Source organism: Notolabrus celidotus, chromosome 14 (genome assembly GCF_009762535.1).
Source record: "Notolabrus celidotus isolate fNotCel1 chromosome 14, fNotCel1.pri, whole genome shotgun sequence".
In the NCBI taxonomy this organism is placed as follows: domain Eukaryota; kingdom Metazoa; phylum Chordata; class Actinopteri; order Labriformes; family Labridae; genus Notolabrus; species Notolabrus celidotus.
The window spans coordinates 32765392-32781690 of record NC_048285.1 but is presented as its reverse complement, the minus strand read 5'-3'; the positions used below and the strand labels follow the sequence as shown (position 1 = coordinate 32781690).

The window sequence follows — 16299 nt, the reverse complement described above, 5'->3', positions numbered from 1 at the left end:
ATATATAGAAATCACCAAATCACCACAGTGTGGAGCAGAGAAAATCTACATTATTATATAATCAAGGTAAAAGCCTTACAATAAAGCTGACAGAGATTTGTTGTTTTACTTGACAAATATGTTCTGTATTTCCCATCATGCATTGCTGCATTATCTACATCCACAGCTCACTAAAAATCACACATTTTATACATTAAACCTCAGACACATGAGCAGAACAGACACAGAGTTCAAATGAGTCAAAGATCAATCACATTGCTATCAAATGTTGTTTGATCAACACTTACATTAAAGAGAGAATAAAAAATGAGTTTGTCTCTCCCTTTTTCTTTCTCTCACTTCAGCCACTTCCTGTTTCTTTGTCCACTGCTGATAAGGTTTCTTAGGATTCTGACACTGCCACCTACTGCTCTGGGGAGGTAACAACTCCAGCAGCTGAGTGAATAAAGAAAGACTAAAGAAGATAATTTGGCAGATCAACTCCAACACACATCAGTCATGTTCTGGAGCCTAGAACATAACTTAATGTATTTTTTAATTGCATTGATTTATCAAAAATTAATTGAAAACCTGTTACTGGATAATACATTTCAGTATTTGTTTTCTACCTATGTTACAAGTCTGTGAACATTTTTCACTGCATCCCTGTTTTTTTTTTAATATTTGTAAATTTTCTTTTTCAGTTTATACTTCATACTTTATTGATACCCCATAGGGGGGAATTATATTGTTACAGCAGCTTACAACACAGGACAGGGGAATACAACAAAGTACTTAGAAAGTTAAAAATATAAAAACAACAATAATAGTAATGATAAAGGTAAAATAGAATTTAAAAAAATATGGAAAATATTACAAATATATACACACTAAGTACCCTGTTGTGTGAACATAGAGTATATATGTTCTTAAGATACACTTATTTTACTTTCTTTAATTTTAATTGCTAATTACTATTGTATAGGCTCCTGATTACTTCATACTGTCTTGCACCTTCTTCTTTGCTGCTGTAACACTGTAAATTTCCCTGTTGTGGGACAAATACAGAAAGATCTAATCTTAGACATGAAATAAAGGAATAAAAATGAATTTGTATTGGGTTTTCTGTCTGATAGGTTGTTGCAATCATCCAGGCACACATCTCTTTAACAGTGCAAAACAGTTTCAGAGTCACACAGACAAACCACCATTAGACTTCACTAAATTTCAAAAGCTCAAAACATACTCCATCACACTAACATTATGCAAGTCTAGGGGTTTTTTTAACATTGAGAGGGGGGTGCACCGTTCCTGGAAGTACTGCAATACCAGGTCGATGCGTGGAGTGGACGGAGCAAGCCCCTATTCCATCTCCCAGTTCCAAAAATCAATTTAATATATGGTCCCCGGGTAGGGGACGTATCAGATATTAAACTGATAAGAACAGATACTACACTTGATCTTAGCCAAAAGGCCGAGAAGCGATACTGCAGCAACGTCAGAGGAGGGGACCTGATTCTCAGCACTGTCTGTCTCACTGACGGTTCATTTAATGTCACTGAAAACATTATTCCTCAAAGAGACTGTGATTAAGCTTTCTACACTTAGTGAACAAGTGAAAGAGGAGAACATGTCAGCAAACAGAGTAATGTTATCTAAGCTAAGTTCTTGTAGTTAAGCTGAAGGGGGCCTCCTGGTCATGTGACTCCTTAAAGTCCAATCAGGATTTAAAACACCAGGGTTCGGTTATTTTGAGCCACAGATAAAAAATAAAGCTGCTATCTGCTATCTGTGAAGAACAGGACCTTTAGTTAATTTAAAGAGACATACAGGACCTTTAGTTAATTTAAAGAGACATACAGACAAACCACCATTAGACTTCACTAGATTTTAAAGCTCAAAACACACTCCATCACACTAACATCAGGCTCTAGGGTTTTTTTAACACAGAGAGGGGGGTGCACCGTTCCTGGAAGTACTGCAATACCAGGTCGATGCGTGGAGTGGACGGAGCAAGCCCCTATTCCATCTCCCAGTTCCAAAAATCAATTTAATATATGGTCCCCGGGTAGGGGACGTATCAGATATTAAACTGATAAGAACAGATACTACACTTGATCTTAGCCAAAAGGCCGAGAAGCGATACTGCAGCAACGTCAGAGGAGGGGACCTGATTCTCAGCACTGTCTGTCTCACTGACGGTTAATTTAATGTCACTTGAAACTTTATTCCTCAAAGAAACTGTGATTAAGCTTTCTACACTTTGTGAACAAGTGAAAGACGAGAACATGTCAACAAACAGAGTAATGTTATCAAATTAAGTTCTTGCAAGTTAAGCTGCAGGGGGTCTCCTGGAAATGTGACTCCTACCAGTCCAATCAGGATTTAAACACCAGTGGTTATTTTCAGCCACAGAGAAAGCTTTACTTAAAATCTATGAAGAACAGGACCTTTGGTGGATTTAAAGTAAAACAAAAACCTTTAATGGAAGAGACATCGTCTCTGTAGTAAGAAAATACTGTGACTTTAAAACATCTTCCCTTTCTCTTTTTCACACTTAAGCCACTTCCTGTTTCTTTGTCCACTGCTGATAGGGTTTCTTAAATTTCTGCCACCTACTGCTCTGGGGAGGGAACAACTCTAGATCCTGGGTAACAAAGGCTTAATACTGCTTCAGAGTTCACAGTGTTACAATACAGCCATAATACTGCCTCATCAAAATCAAACATTTCATCCCTCATGAAATGACATGTATCACCACATAAATAAACCTAACTGTCTCAGTTTAGCCCACTAATGACCATTAACTGGTGGAATATTTATATATTTCTCACAGCAAATCACAACAAGAAATATAAGTTATGATGACTCTGTATCAAATCATGTTAACCACATATACAAAATACAGACTTCTTTCAGGATATGAAACAGAAGCTGACCAACTTCACTGTTTGTTTGTTGCAGTGATTAAACTAGGAGGTATACAGATTCACCAGTCAGCTGATCAATGAAGAGGACGTTCATCCCTGCTGAGAGACAGTGTTCTGGTCTCCTGTTCTGATGTGACCAATAGTCACAGTTATTATCATTTCTTAACAAATCATCAGGGGAGAGCGCGAACGCAGTCCCCCACTACCACAAATTATGCAGTCGAGATTCCCACATTTGAGGAATTCGCAGGGGTCAGCACAACCGGAGTGCAATGGCTGAGCCTCGCCCTGGGTGAACCACCTTCTTGATCATGGTATCTCCCCTGCCAGGTAAGTATGAGTTGTACACATCCCAGACCCTGACCTGATTCACAGACACACCACACTGACTGATGGGGCTGACAAATATAGAAATGACCAAATCACCACAGTGTGGAGCAGAGAAAATCTACATTATTACATAATCAAGGTAAAAGCCTTACACTAAAGATGACAGAGATTTGTTGTTTTACTTGATAAATATGTTCTGTATTTCCCATCATGCATTGCTGCATTCTCATCCACAGCTCACTAAAAATCACACGTTTTATACATTAAACCTCAGACACATGAGCAGAACAGACACAGAGCTCAAATGAGTCAAAGATCAAACACACTATCAAATGTTGTTTGATCAACACTTACATTAAAGAGGAAAGAATAAAAAATGAGTTTGTCTCTCTTTTTCTTTCTCACACTTCAGCCACTTCCTGTTTCTTTGTCCACTGCTGCTAGGGTTTTTTAGGATTCTGAAACGGCCACCTACTGCTCTGGGGAGGGAACAGCTCAAGCTCCTGGGTAATAAAGGGTTAATACTGCTTCAGAGTTCACAGTCTTTCAACACAGCCTTAATACAACCTCATCAAAATCAAACATTTCATCCCTTATCAAAATACGATGTATTGCAGCATAAATATTCTTAACTGCCTCAGTGTAACCCACTAGTAACCATTAACTGGTGGAATATTTATATATTTCTCACAGCAAATCACAACAAGAAATATAAGTTATGATGACTCTGTATCAAACCATGTTAACCACATATACAAAATACAGACTTCTTTCAGGATATGAAACAGAAGCTGACCAACTTCACTGTTTGTTTGTTGCAGTGATTAAACTAGAGGTAGACAGATTCACCAGTCAGCTGATCAATGAAGAGGACATTCATCCCTGCTGAGAGACAGTGTTCAGGTCTCCTGTTCTGAAGTGACCAACAGTCACAGTTATTATTTCTTAACAAATCATCAGGGGAGAGCGCGAACGCAGTCCCCCACTACCACAAATTATGCAGTCGAGATTCCCACATTTGAGGAATTCGCAGGGGTCAGCACAACCGGAGTGCAATGGCTGAGCCTCGCCCTGGGTGAACCACCTTCTTGATCATGGTATCTCCCCTGCCAGGTAAGTATGAGTTGTACACATCTCAGACCCTGACCTGATTCACAGACACACCACACTGACTGATGGGGCTCACATATATAGAAATCACCAAATCACCACAGTGTGGAGCAGAGAAAATCTACATTATTATATAATCAAGGTAAAAGCCTTACAATAAAGCTGACAGAGATTTGTTGTTTTACTTGACAAATATGTTCTGTATTTCCCATCATGCATTGCTGCATTATCTACATCCACAGCTCACTAAAAATCACACATTTTATACATTAAACCTCAGACACATGAGCAGAACAGACACAGAGTTCAAATGAGTCAAAGATCAATCACATTGCTATCAAATGTTGTTTGATCAACACTTACATTAAAGAGAGAATAAAAAATGAGTTTGTCTCTCCCTTTTTCTTTCTCTCACTTCAGCCACTTCCTGTTTCTTTGTCCACTGCTGATAAGGTTTCTTAGGATTCTGACACTGCCACCGACTGCTCTGGGGAGGGAACAACTCCAGCAGCTGAGTGAATAAAGAAAGACTAAAGAAGATAATTTGGCAGATCAACTCCAACACACATCAGTCATGTTCTGGAGGCTAGAACATAACTTAATGTATTTTTTAATTGCATTGATTTATCAAAAATTATTGGAAAACCTGTTACTGGATACTACATTTCAGTATTTGTTTTCTACCTATGTTACAAGTCTGTGCATATTTTTCACTAGATCCCTGTTTTTTTTAAATATTTGTAAATTTACTTTTTCAGTTTATACTTCATACTTTATTGATACCCCATAGGGGGGAATTATTTTGTTACAGCAGCTTACAACACAGGACAGGGGAATACAACAAAGTACTTACAAAGTTAAAAATATAAAAACAATAATAATAGTAATGATAAAGGTAAAATAGAATAGAATAAAATATGGCAAATATTACAGACTATATACACACTAAGTACACTGTTGTGTGAACTTAGTTCGTTTATATACATTCTTAAGATATGCTTATTTTACTTTCTTTAATTTTAATCGCTAATAACTTTTCAATAATTACTATTGTAGAGGCTCTTGTTTACTTTATACTATCTTCTTTGCTGCTGTAACACTGTAAATTTCCCCGTTGTGGGACGAATACAGAAAGATCTAATCTTAAGACATGAAATAAAGGAATAAAACATGAATTTATATTGAGTTTTCTGTCTGATAGGTTGTTGCAATCATCCAGGCACACATCTCTTTTACAGTGCAAAGACATTTCAGAGACATACAGACAAACCACCATTAGACTTCACTAGATTTTAAAGCTCAAAACACACTCCATCACACTAACATCAGGCTCTAGGGTTTTTTTAACACAGAGAGGGGGGTGCACCGTTCCTGGAAGTACTGCAATACCAGGTCGATGCGTGGAGTGGACGGAGCAAGCCCCTATTCCATCTCCCAATTCCAAAAATCAATTTAATATATGGTCCCCGGGTAGGGGACGTATCAGATATTAAACTGATAAGAACAGATACTACACTTGATCTTAGCCAAAAGGCCGAGAAGCGATACTGCAGCAACGTCAGAGGAGGGGACCTGATTCTCAGCACTGTCTGTCTCACTGACGGTTAATTTTATGTCACTTAAAACTTTATTCCTCAAAGAGACTGTGATTAAGCTTTCTACACTTTGTTAACAAGTGAAACAGGAGAACATGTCAGCAAACTGTTATGTTATCGAAGTTAAGTTCTTGCAAGTTAAGCTGCAGGGGGCCTCCTGGTCATGTGACTCCTACCAGTCCAATCAGGATTTAAACACCAGGGTTTGGTTATTTTCAGCCACAGAGAAAGATTTACTTAAAATCTATGAAGAACAGGACCTTTGGTGAATTTAAAGTAAAATGAAAACCTTTAGCCCTGTGATAGGTTGGCGACCTGTCCAGGGTGTACCCTGCCTTCCGCCCGAAGCCAGCTGGGATAGGCTCCAGCCCCCCGTGACCCCTAACGGGATAAGCGGTCAAGATAATGGATGGATGGATGAAAACCTTTAATGGAAGAGACATCCTCTCTGCAGTACGAAAATACTGTGACTTTTAAACTTCTTCCCTTTCTCTTTTTCACACTTCAGCCACTTCCTGTTTCTTTGTCCACTGCTGCTAGGGTTTCTTACATTTCTGCCACCTACTGCTCTGGGGTGGGAACAACTCTAGCTCCTGGGTAACAAAGGCTTAATACTGCTTTAGAGCTCACAGTGTTACAATACAGCCTAAATACTGCCTCATCAAAATCAAACATTTCATCCCATATTTAAAATATGACGTATCGCCACATAAATATTCTTAACTGTCTCAGTTTAACCCACTAGTGACCATTAACTGGTGGAATATTTATATATTTCTCACAGCAAATCACACCAAGAAAAATAAGTTATGATGACTCTGTATCAAATCATGTTAACCACATATACAAAACACAGACTTCTTTCAGGATATGAAACAGAAGCTGACCAACTTCACTGTTTGTTTGTTGCAGTGATTAAATTAGAGGTAGACAGATTCACCAGTAAGGTGATCAATGAAGAGGACATTCATCCCTGCTTAGAGACAGTGTTCAGGTCTCCTGTTCTCATGTGACCAACAGTCACTGTTATTATTATTTCTTAACAAATCATCAGGGGAGAGCGCGAACGCAGTCCCCCACTACCACAAATTATGCAGTCGAGATTCCCACATTTGAGGAATTCGCAGGGGTCAGCACAACCGGAGTGCAATGGCTGAGCCTCGCCCTGGGTGAACCACCTTCTTGATCATGGTATCTCCCCTGCCAGGTAAGTATGAGTTGTACACATCTCAGACCCAGACCTGATTCACAGACACACCACACTGACTGATGGGGCTCACATATATAGAAATGACCAAATCACCACAGTGTGGAGCAGAGAAAATCTACATTATTATATAATCAAGGTAAAAGCCTTACACTAAAGCTGACAGAGATTTGATGTTTTACTTGATAAATATGTTCTGTATTTCCCATCATGCATTGCTGCATTCTCCACATCCACAGCTCACTAAAAATCACACGTTTTATACATTAAACCTCAGACACATGAGCAGAACAGACTCAGAGTTTAAGTGAGTCAAAGATCAATCACACTGCAATCAAATGTTGTTTGATCAACACTTACATTAAAGAGAAGAGAATAAAAAACGAGTTTGTCTCTCTTTTTCTTTCTCACACTTCAGCCACTTCCTGTTTCTTTGTCCACTGCTGCTAGGGTTTCTTAGGTTTCTGACACTGCCACCTACTGCTCTGGGGAGGGAACAACTCCAGCTCCTGGGTAATAAAGGTTTAATACTGCACTAGAGTTCACAGTGTTTCAACACAGCCTTAATACTACCTCATCAAAATCAAACATTTCATCCCTTATCAAATTCGATGTATTGCAGCATAAAAACTCTTAACTGCCTCAGCTTAACCCACTAGTGACCATTAACTGGTGGAATATTTATATATTTCTCACAGCAAATCACACCAAGAAAAATAAGTTCAGATGACTCTGTATCAAACCATGTTAACCACATAGACAAAATACAGACTTCTTTCAGGAAATGAAACAGAAGCTGACCAACTTCACTGTTTGTTTGTTGCAGTGATTAAACTAGAGGTAGACAGATTCACCAGTCAGCTGATCAATGAAGAGGACATTCATCCCTGCTGAGAGACAGTGTTCTGGTCTCCTGTTCTGATGTGACCAATAGTCACTGTTATTATTATTTCTTAACAAATCATCAGGGGAGAGCGCGAACGCAGTCCCCCACTACCACAAATTATGCAGTCGAGATTCCCACATTTGAGGAATTCGCAGGGGTCAGCACAACCGGAGTGCAATGGCTGAGCCTCGCCCTGGGTGAACCACCTTCTTGATCATGGTATCTCCCCTGCCAGGTAAGTATGAGTTGTACACATCTCAGACCCTGACCTGATTCACAGACACACCACACTGACTGATGGGGCTCACAAATATAGAAATGACCAAATCCCCACAGTGTGGAGCAGAGAAAATCTACATTATTACATAATCAAGGTAAAAGCCTTACACTAAAGCTGACAGAGATTTGATGTTTTACTTGATAAATATGTTCTGTATTTCCCATCATGCATTGCTGCATTCTCCTCATCCACAGCTCACTAAAAATCACACGTTTTATACATTAAACCTCAGACATATGAGCAGAACAGACACATAGTTCAAGTGAGTCAAAGATCAATCACACTGCTATCAAATGTTGTTTGATCAACACTTACATTAAAGAGGAAAGAATAAAAAACTAGTTTCTCTCCCTTTTTCTTTCTCTCACTTCAGCCACTTCCTGTTTCTTTGTCCACTGCTGCTAGGGTTTCTTAGGATTCTGACACTGCCACCTACTGCTCTGGGGAGGTAACAACTCCAGCAGCTGAGTGAATAAAGAAAGACTAAAGAAGATAATTTGACAGATCAACTCCAACACACATCAGTCATGTTCTGGAGCCTAGAACATAACTTAATGTATTTTTTAATTGCATTGACTTATCAAAAATTAATTGAAAACCTGTTACTGGATAATACATTTCAGTATTTGTTTTCTACCTATGTTACAAGTCTGTGCCATAGACTGTAAAAAATATGGACGTAGTATCCGTGACGTCACCCATCTGTTCCTGAGAGCTGTTTTGAAGCAAATCGACGGCGGCAGCCATATTGGTAATGCGGAACTCAACTAGGCAGAGTGTGACGTAGCGTGAGTCTCTTAGCCAATGGCTGTGTGTTCCCGACCGGGAGTCACGTCAGTCATGTCCTTATTTGGGCAAAACTCATAATCTTAATATCTTCTTAACCGTCACGTTAGAAAAAAATTCACCCCCCGTACAGTGTATGCCATTAGAGAGATTAGCGTTGTAGGGCCAAGCCGTTTTTTGAACCAGGCTGTAAACATGTTTATTAATGCTGCAAAGATCGTCTTTTTCCCATTCATATCTATGTGGTTTCCGGTGTTTCTGCAGCCAGCCTCAAGCGGATTTTCGATGTATTGCAGTTTATATCACTTCCGCATTGACTTCAGCGTTTGAGACCGGAGTTTGCCGCTTGGTCTGTGCACATTTTTCACTGCATCCCTGTTTTTTTTTTAAAATATTTGTAACTTTTCTTTTTTGGTTCACACTTCATACTTTATTGATACCTCATGGGGGGAATTATTTTGTTACAGCAGCTTACAACACAGGACAGGGGAATACAACAAAGTACTTAGAAAGTTAAAAATATAAAAACAACAATAATAGTAATGATAAAGGTAAAATAGAATTTAAAAAAATATGGAAAATATTACAAATATATACACACTAAGTACCCTGTTGTGTGAACATAGAGTATATATGTTCTTAAGATACGCTTATTTTACTTTCTTTAATTTTAATTGCTAATAAGTTTTCAATAATTACTATTGTATAGGCTCCTGATTACTTCATACTGTCTTGCACCTTCTTCTTTGCTGCTGTAACACGGTAAATTTCCCCGTTGTGGGACAAATACAGAAAGATCTCATCTTAGACATGAAATAAAGGACTAAAAATGAATTTGTATTGGGTTTTCTGTCTGATAGGTTGTTGGAATCATCCAGGCACACTTCTCTTTAACAGTGCAAAAGAGTTTCAGACGCACACAGACAAACCACTATTAGACTTCACTAAATTTCAAAAGCTCAAAACACACTCCATCACACTAACATCATGCGAGTCTAGGGTTTTTTTTAACACAGAGAGGGGGGTGCACCGTTCCTGGAAGTACTGCAATACCAGGTCGATGCGTGGAGTGGACGGAGCAAGCCCCTATTCCATCTCCCAGTTCCAAAAATCAATTTAATATATGGTCCCCGGGTAGGGGACGTATCAGATATTAAACTGATAAGAACAGATACTACACTTGATCTTAGCCAAAAGGCCGAGAAGCGATACTGCAGCAACGTCAGAGGAGGGGACCTGATTCTCAGCACTGTCTGTCTCACTGACGGTTAAATTTATGTCACTTAAAACTTTATTCCTCAAAGAGACTGTGATTAAGCTTTCTACACTTTGTTAACAAATGAAACAGGAGAACATGTCAGCAAACTGTTATGTTATCGAAGTTAAGTTCTTGCAAGTTAAGCTGCAGGGGGCCTCCTGGTCATGTGACTCCTACCAGTCCAATCAGGATTTAAACACCAGGGTTTGGTTATTTTCAGCCACAGAGAAAGATTTACTTAAAATCTATGAAGAACAGGACCTTTGGTGAATTTAAAGTAAAATGAAAACCTTTAATGGAAGAGACATCCTCTCTGCAGTACGAAAATACTGTGACTTTTAAACTTCTTCCCTTTCTCTGTGTCACACTTCAGCCACTTCCTGTTTCTTTGTTCACTGCTGCTAGGGTTTCTTACATTTCTGCCACCTACTGCTCTGGGGTGGGAACAACTCTAGCTCCTGGGTAACAAAGGGTTCAAACTGCTTTAGAGCTCACAGTGTTACAATACAGCCTAAATACTGCCTCATCAAAATCAAACATTTCATCCCATATTTAAAATATGACGTATCGCCACATAAATATTCTTAACTGTCTCAGTTTAACCCACTAGTGACCATTAACTGGTGCAATATTTATATATTTCTCACAGCAAATCACAACAAGAAATATAAGTTATGATGACTCTGTATCAAATCATGTTAACCACATATACAAAACACAGACTTCTTTCAGGATATGAAACAGAAGCTGACCAACTTCACTGTTTGTTTGTTGCAGTGATTAAATTAGAGGTAGACAGATTCCCCAGTAAGGTGATCAATGAAGAGGACATTCATCCCTGCTGAGAGACAGTGTTCAGGTCTCCTGTTCTGATTTGACCAATAGTCACTGTTATTATTATTTCTTAACAAATCATCAGGGGAGAGCGCGAACGCAGTCCCCCACTACCACAAATTATGCAGTCGAGATTCCCACATTTGAGGAATTCGCAGGGGTCAGCACAACCGGAGTGCAATGGCTGAGCCTCGCCCTGGGTGAACCACCTTCTTGATCATGGTATCTCCCCTGCCAGGTAAGTATGAGTTGTACACATCTCAGACACTGACCTGATTCACAGACACACCACACTGACTGATGGGGCTCACAAATATAGAAATGACCAAATCCCCACAGTGTGGAGCAGAGAAAATCTACATTATTACATAATCAAGGTAAAAGCCTTACACTAAAGCTGACAGAGATTTGATGTTTTACTTGATAAATATGTTCTGTATTTCCCATCATGCATTGCTGCATTCTCCACATCCACAGCTCACTAAAAATCACATGTTTTATACATTAAACCTCAGACACATGAGCAGAACAGACTCAGAGTTCAAGTGAGTCAAAGATCAATCACACTGCTATCAAATGTTGTTTGATCAACACTTACATTAAAGAGAAGAGAATAAAAAACGAGTTTGTCTCTCTTTTTCTTTCTCACACTTCAGCCACTTCCTGTTTCTTTGTCCACTGCTGCTAGGGTTTCTTAGGTTTCTGACACTGCCACCTACTGCTCTGGGGAGGGAACAACTCCAGCTCCTGGGTAATAAAGGTTTAATACTGCACTAGAGTTCACAGTGTTTCAACACAGCCTTAATACTACCTCATCAAAATCAAACATTTCATCCCTTATCAAATTCGATGTATTGCAGCATAAAAACTCTTAACTGCCTCAGCTTAACCCACTAGTGACCATTAACTGGTGGAATATTTATATATTTCTCACAGCAAATCACACCAAGAAAAATAAGTTCAGATGACTCTGTATCAAATCATGTTAACCACATATACAAAATACAGACTTCTTTCAGGATATGAAATAGAAGCTGACCAACTTCACTGTTTGTTTGTTGCAGTGATTAAACTAAAAGGTAGACAGATTCACCAGTCAGCTGATCAATGAAGAGGACATTCATCCCTGCTGAGAGACAGTGTTCAGGGCCCCTGTTCTCATGTGACCAATAGTCACTGTTATTATTATTTCTTAACAAATCATCAGGGGAGAGCGCGAACGCAGTCCCCCACTACCACAAATTATGCAGTCGAGATTCCCACATTTGGGGAATTCGCAGGGGTCAGCACAACCGGAGTGCAATGGCTGAGCCTCGCCCTGGGTGAACCACCTTCTTGATCATGGTATCTTCCCTGCCAGGTAAGTATGAGTTGTACACATCTCAGACCCCGAACTGATTCACAGACACAACACACTGACTGATGGGGCTCACAAATATAGAAATGACCAAATCACCAGTGTGCAGCAGAGAAAATCTACATTATTACATAATCAAGGTAAAAGCCTTACACTAAAGCTGACAGAGATTTGATGTTTTACTTGACAAATATGTTCTGTATTTCCCATCATGCATTGCTGCATTTTCCACATCCACAGCTCACTAAAAATCACACGTTTTATACATTAAACCTCAGACACATGAGCAGAACAGACACAGAGCTCAAATGAGTCAAAGATCAAACACACTGCTATCAAATGTTGTTTGATCAACACTTACATTAAAGAGGAGAGAATAAAAAACGAGTTTCTCTCCCTTTTTCTTTCTCTCACTTCAGCCACTTCCTATTTCTATGTCCACTGATAGGGTTACTTAAGATTCTCACACTGCCACCTACTGCTCTGGGAAGGGAACAACTCCAGCAGCTGAGTGAATAAAGAAAGACTAAAGAAGATAATTTGACAGATCAACTCAAAAACACATCAGTCATGTTCTGGAGCCTAGAACATAACTTAATGTATTTTTTTAATTGCATTGATTTATCAAAAATTAATTGAAAACCTGTTACTGGATACTACATTTCAGTATTTGTTTTAATATTTGTAAATTTTCTTCTTTAGTTTATACTTCATACTTTATTGATACCCCATAGGGGGAAATTATTTTGTTACAGCAGCTTACAACACAGGACAGGGGAATACAACAAAGTACTTACAAAGTTAAAAATATAGAATCAATAATAATAGTAATGATAAAGGTAAAATAGAATAAAATAAAATTTTAAAGACTATATACACATTAAGTACGCTGTTGTGTGAACTAAGATTGTTTATATACATTCTTAAGATATGCTTATTTTACTTTCTTTAATTTTAATTGCTAATAACTTTTCAATAATTACTATTTTATAGGGTCTTATTTATGTTATACTGTCTTGCTGCTGTAACACTGTAAATTACAGAAAGATCTCATCTTATACATGAAATAAAGGAATAAAACATGAATTCATATTGAGTTTTCTGTCTGATAAGTTGTTGCAATCATCCAGACACACATCTCTTTAACAGTGCAAAAGAGTTTCAGAGACACACAGACAAACCACCATTTGACTTCACTAAATTTCAAAAGCTCAAAACACACTCCATCACACTAACATCGTGTGAGTCTAGGGTTTGTTTTTTTTAAATACAGAGAGGGGGGTGCACCGTTCCTGGAAGTACTGCAATACCAGGTCGATGCGTGGAGTGGACGGAGCAAGCCCCTATTCCATCTCCCAGTTCCAAAAATCAATTTAATATATGGTCCCCGGGTAGGGGACGTATCAGATATTAAACTGATAAGAACAGATACTACACTTGATCTTAGCCAAAAGGCCGAGAAGCGATACTGTAGCACTGTCAGAGGAGGGGACCTGATCCTCAGCACTGTCCGTCTCACTGACGGTTAATTTAATGTCACTTAAACCATGATCACTCACGGATTAAGTAAATAAGCCTTCTATCACTTAATGAATGAGCGAGAGCGAAAAAATGTCAGGAAACAGTGTTTTGTTGTCAAAGTTGAACCATCGCAAGTTAAGCCACACGGAGCTTCCGGGTCATGTGACTCCTCATCGTCCAATCAGGTTTTAAAACACAAGAGCTTAGTTATTTTCAGCCACAGAGAACAATTTAGCTGATTTTAAAAACCAAATCTTTGGGAAATCGATAACAGGAAGCAAAAAGAACATTTAAGTAGTAAAACACGTCTCCTTGGAAGTATTTAAAAATCCAGTTTGATGTGAAAACTTCCAGTCGAACAACTATAGGTTCTGGAGCTCCCCCTGGTGGAGCACACAGCGAACTGCACTCTACAGCCTGCTGTGCATGTGTGTTCCCTTTGACTTTGTAAAGAAAACCCAATACTTATAAATTAAAATGTACAAAATGACTTGGATATTTTAAATGCTGTGATATCTGAACATAAAACATTTTTTAATATATTTTATGTCATTGCACAGTCTCTGTCTCTAACCTATTAACGCACGTGAAGAAGAAACAGGCCATGCATAAGCGTGTCATATGCTAATTAACTACATTCGCAGAGACTTTTCCCTTTCCCTGATAAATAAACATTCAAAGTCTTAATGAAAATAAAAGTGCATTGTTATATTCATTGCTTTATTCAGCTACTTACCTGTTTACTCATTAGAAGTACATATATACAATTCTTTTATTTAACGTTATTATCTTATATATTTATTTATTAGTGTGTATGTATGTATATATAGTATATATAGTTATTATTTCATTTAATGTATGTATTTATTATTAATTTTTATTTTATTTTATTATTATTAATTTTTTGTATGTGTATATATATGCTTTCATATGACTATGTTTAAAACATGAAAATATGTTTGAAATACTGCACCTGTATTGTAAAGCTTGCGTTTTGCCAATAAAAAACAAATCTTGAGAGGAAAACAAATGTGCAGTATTTTGTCATGTCCTCAAACCCCCTCTGAAGTTTGACCCCTCAGCGGTCAAACCGAACAAGAGTCTCTAAAACGATAATTAGTCGAAGTAAAATATCTAAAAGTAACTTCTCCATCTAACAACATACATTTAGTAACTTGTTGTGTTCGAGTCATTTGTATTAATGTGTTATAGTGACTTAGTAACGGCTGGACCAACGGTTTCTCGCCTTGAACGTTCCAACGGCTAAAGGTCGTTAAGCTAGCGCCGCCATCTTGGCTAAAGTAACTGCCACTATCTTCACAAGTGCGTAGGTCATGTTAGCTAGCACGACAAGTAACTTCGACACACACATATCTAAATTCCATCCCCAGTTATCTGTCTGATAATATGAAAAGGTTATTTACTCACCGAAAGCTGCTGTTTGTCGAAAAGAAAGTGAATGCGTCGTCCGGAGGAGTCTGACATGTCGAGCTTCTTCTTGCGTCCGTTCACCTTCGCTGGGCTTCAAGGTGGGAGGGTCAGGTACGCCCCTCCCCCAGGAAACACGACGGCAGCGACTAAATATTACATCTTTTATTTTATTTAATTAATTTATTTTAATTAATTAATTAATTTAATTCTTATTCGCGTGATTTGTGTTTGTTTAGGTAATAAACAAAATTGTATTTAGCTCTTTCTAATTTCACACAAAACTACGGAACACCGGAAGTACCGAGCATACACTTTTATATTGTGCGCACGTTCCCACAAGATATTTTTTACAGTCTATGATAATTATATTAATTACATTAACTAGTTCAAATCCAAAATCTATTTCTAAAAATAGTTTCATTTTTAAATTAAATAATCTATTATTATTATTATTATTATTATTATTATTATTATTATTATTATTATTATTATTATTATTATTATCGACAAACATATCTGTTCAATGCGTAATCAGATTCAATTCCATGTTTGTTCGTTTTTTGTTTTTTGTTTTTTTTTGCTCTTGTTGTTATTTTGTGTTGTTGTTGTTGTTGTTGTTGTTGTTGTTGTTGTTGTTTGTTGTTTTGCTTATTTATCTTAACATTCTATTTTTATCTACGTACTTACTTAATTAATTTATGTCCGTATTGTCATTGTATTTGTTATTATTATTATGTTATGCATTACATTTTCTATGTTTGTATTTGATGTACCGGATAGCGGTTTTGGGTGGGG

At 38.0% G+C, this 16299-nt stretch overlaps 1 protein-coding gene and 11 non-coding genes across 18 annotated transcripts in view; all 12 read right to left on the bottom strand.

The window, feature by feature from the left end:
- The window catches only part of aamdc (adipogenesis associated, Mth938 domain containing), a 35357-nt gene extending 19715 nt beyond the window's left edge, over nt 1–15642 (bottom strand). For 6 of the 7 annotated variants that reach the window (XM_034700841.1, XM_034700839.1, XM_034700842.1 and 3 more), the window contains exon 1: nt 15502–15641. The gene's annotated coding sequence lies outside the window, so the exon portion shown is untranslated. Of the gene's footprint in view, nt 1–15501 lie in introns of all 7 variants that reach the window. The other variant, XM_034700845.1, reaches the window with a different exon arrangement.
- LOC117826006 lies at nt 1275–1465 on the bottom strand. Its single transcript, XR_004633965.1, has one exon. It is a non-coding gene; the product is annotated as a U2 spliceosomal RNA (small nuclear RNA).
- On the bottom strand, nt 1933–2123 carry LOC117826004. The gene has a single exon (XR_004633964.1). It is a non-coding gene; the product is annotated as a U2 spliceosomal RNA (small nuclear RNA).
- Nucleotides 3084–3247, bottom strand: LOC117825988. The gene has a single exon (XR_004633949.1). It is a non-coding gene; the product is annotated as a U1 spliceosomal RNA (small nuclear RNA).
- On the bottom strand, nt 4197–4360 carry LOC117826026. The gene has a single exon (XR_004633983.1). It is a non-coding gene; the product is annotated as a U1 spliceosomal RNA (small nuclear RNA).
- On the bottom strand, nt 5705–5895 carry LOC117826013. Its single transcript, XR_004633972.1, has one exon. It is a non-coding gene; the product is annotated as a U2 spliceosomal RNA (small nuclear RNA).
- LOC117826023 lies at nt 6996–7159 on the bottom strand. The gene has a single exon (XR_004633980.1). It is a non-coding gene; the product is annotated as a U1 spliceosomal RNA (small nuclear RNA).
- LOC117826011 lies at nt 8117–8280 on the bottom strand. The gene has a single exon (XR_004633970.1). It is a non-coding gene; the product is annotated as a U1 spliceosomal RNA (small nuclear RNA).
- LOC117826003 lies at nt 10123–10313 on the bottom strand. The gene has a single exon (XR_004633963.1). It is a non-coding gene; the product is annotated as a U2 spliceosomal RNA (small nuclear RNA).
- On the bottom strand, nt 11278–11441 carry LOC117825999. The gene has a single exon (XR_004633959.1). It is a non-coding gene; the product is annotated as a U1 spliceosomal RNA (small nuclear RNA).
- Nucleotides 12400–12563, bottom strand: LOC117825998. Its single transcript, XR_004633958.1, has one exon. It is a non-coding gene; the product is annotated as a U1 spliceosomal RNA (small nuclear RNA).
- Nucleotides 13829–14019, bottom strand: LOC117826002. Its single transcript, XR_004633962.1, has one exon. It is a non-coding gene; the product is annotated as a U2 spliceosomal RNA (small nuclear RNA).
- Nucleotides 15643–16299: the final 657 nt, after the last annotated feature.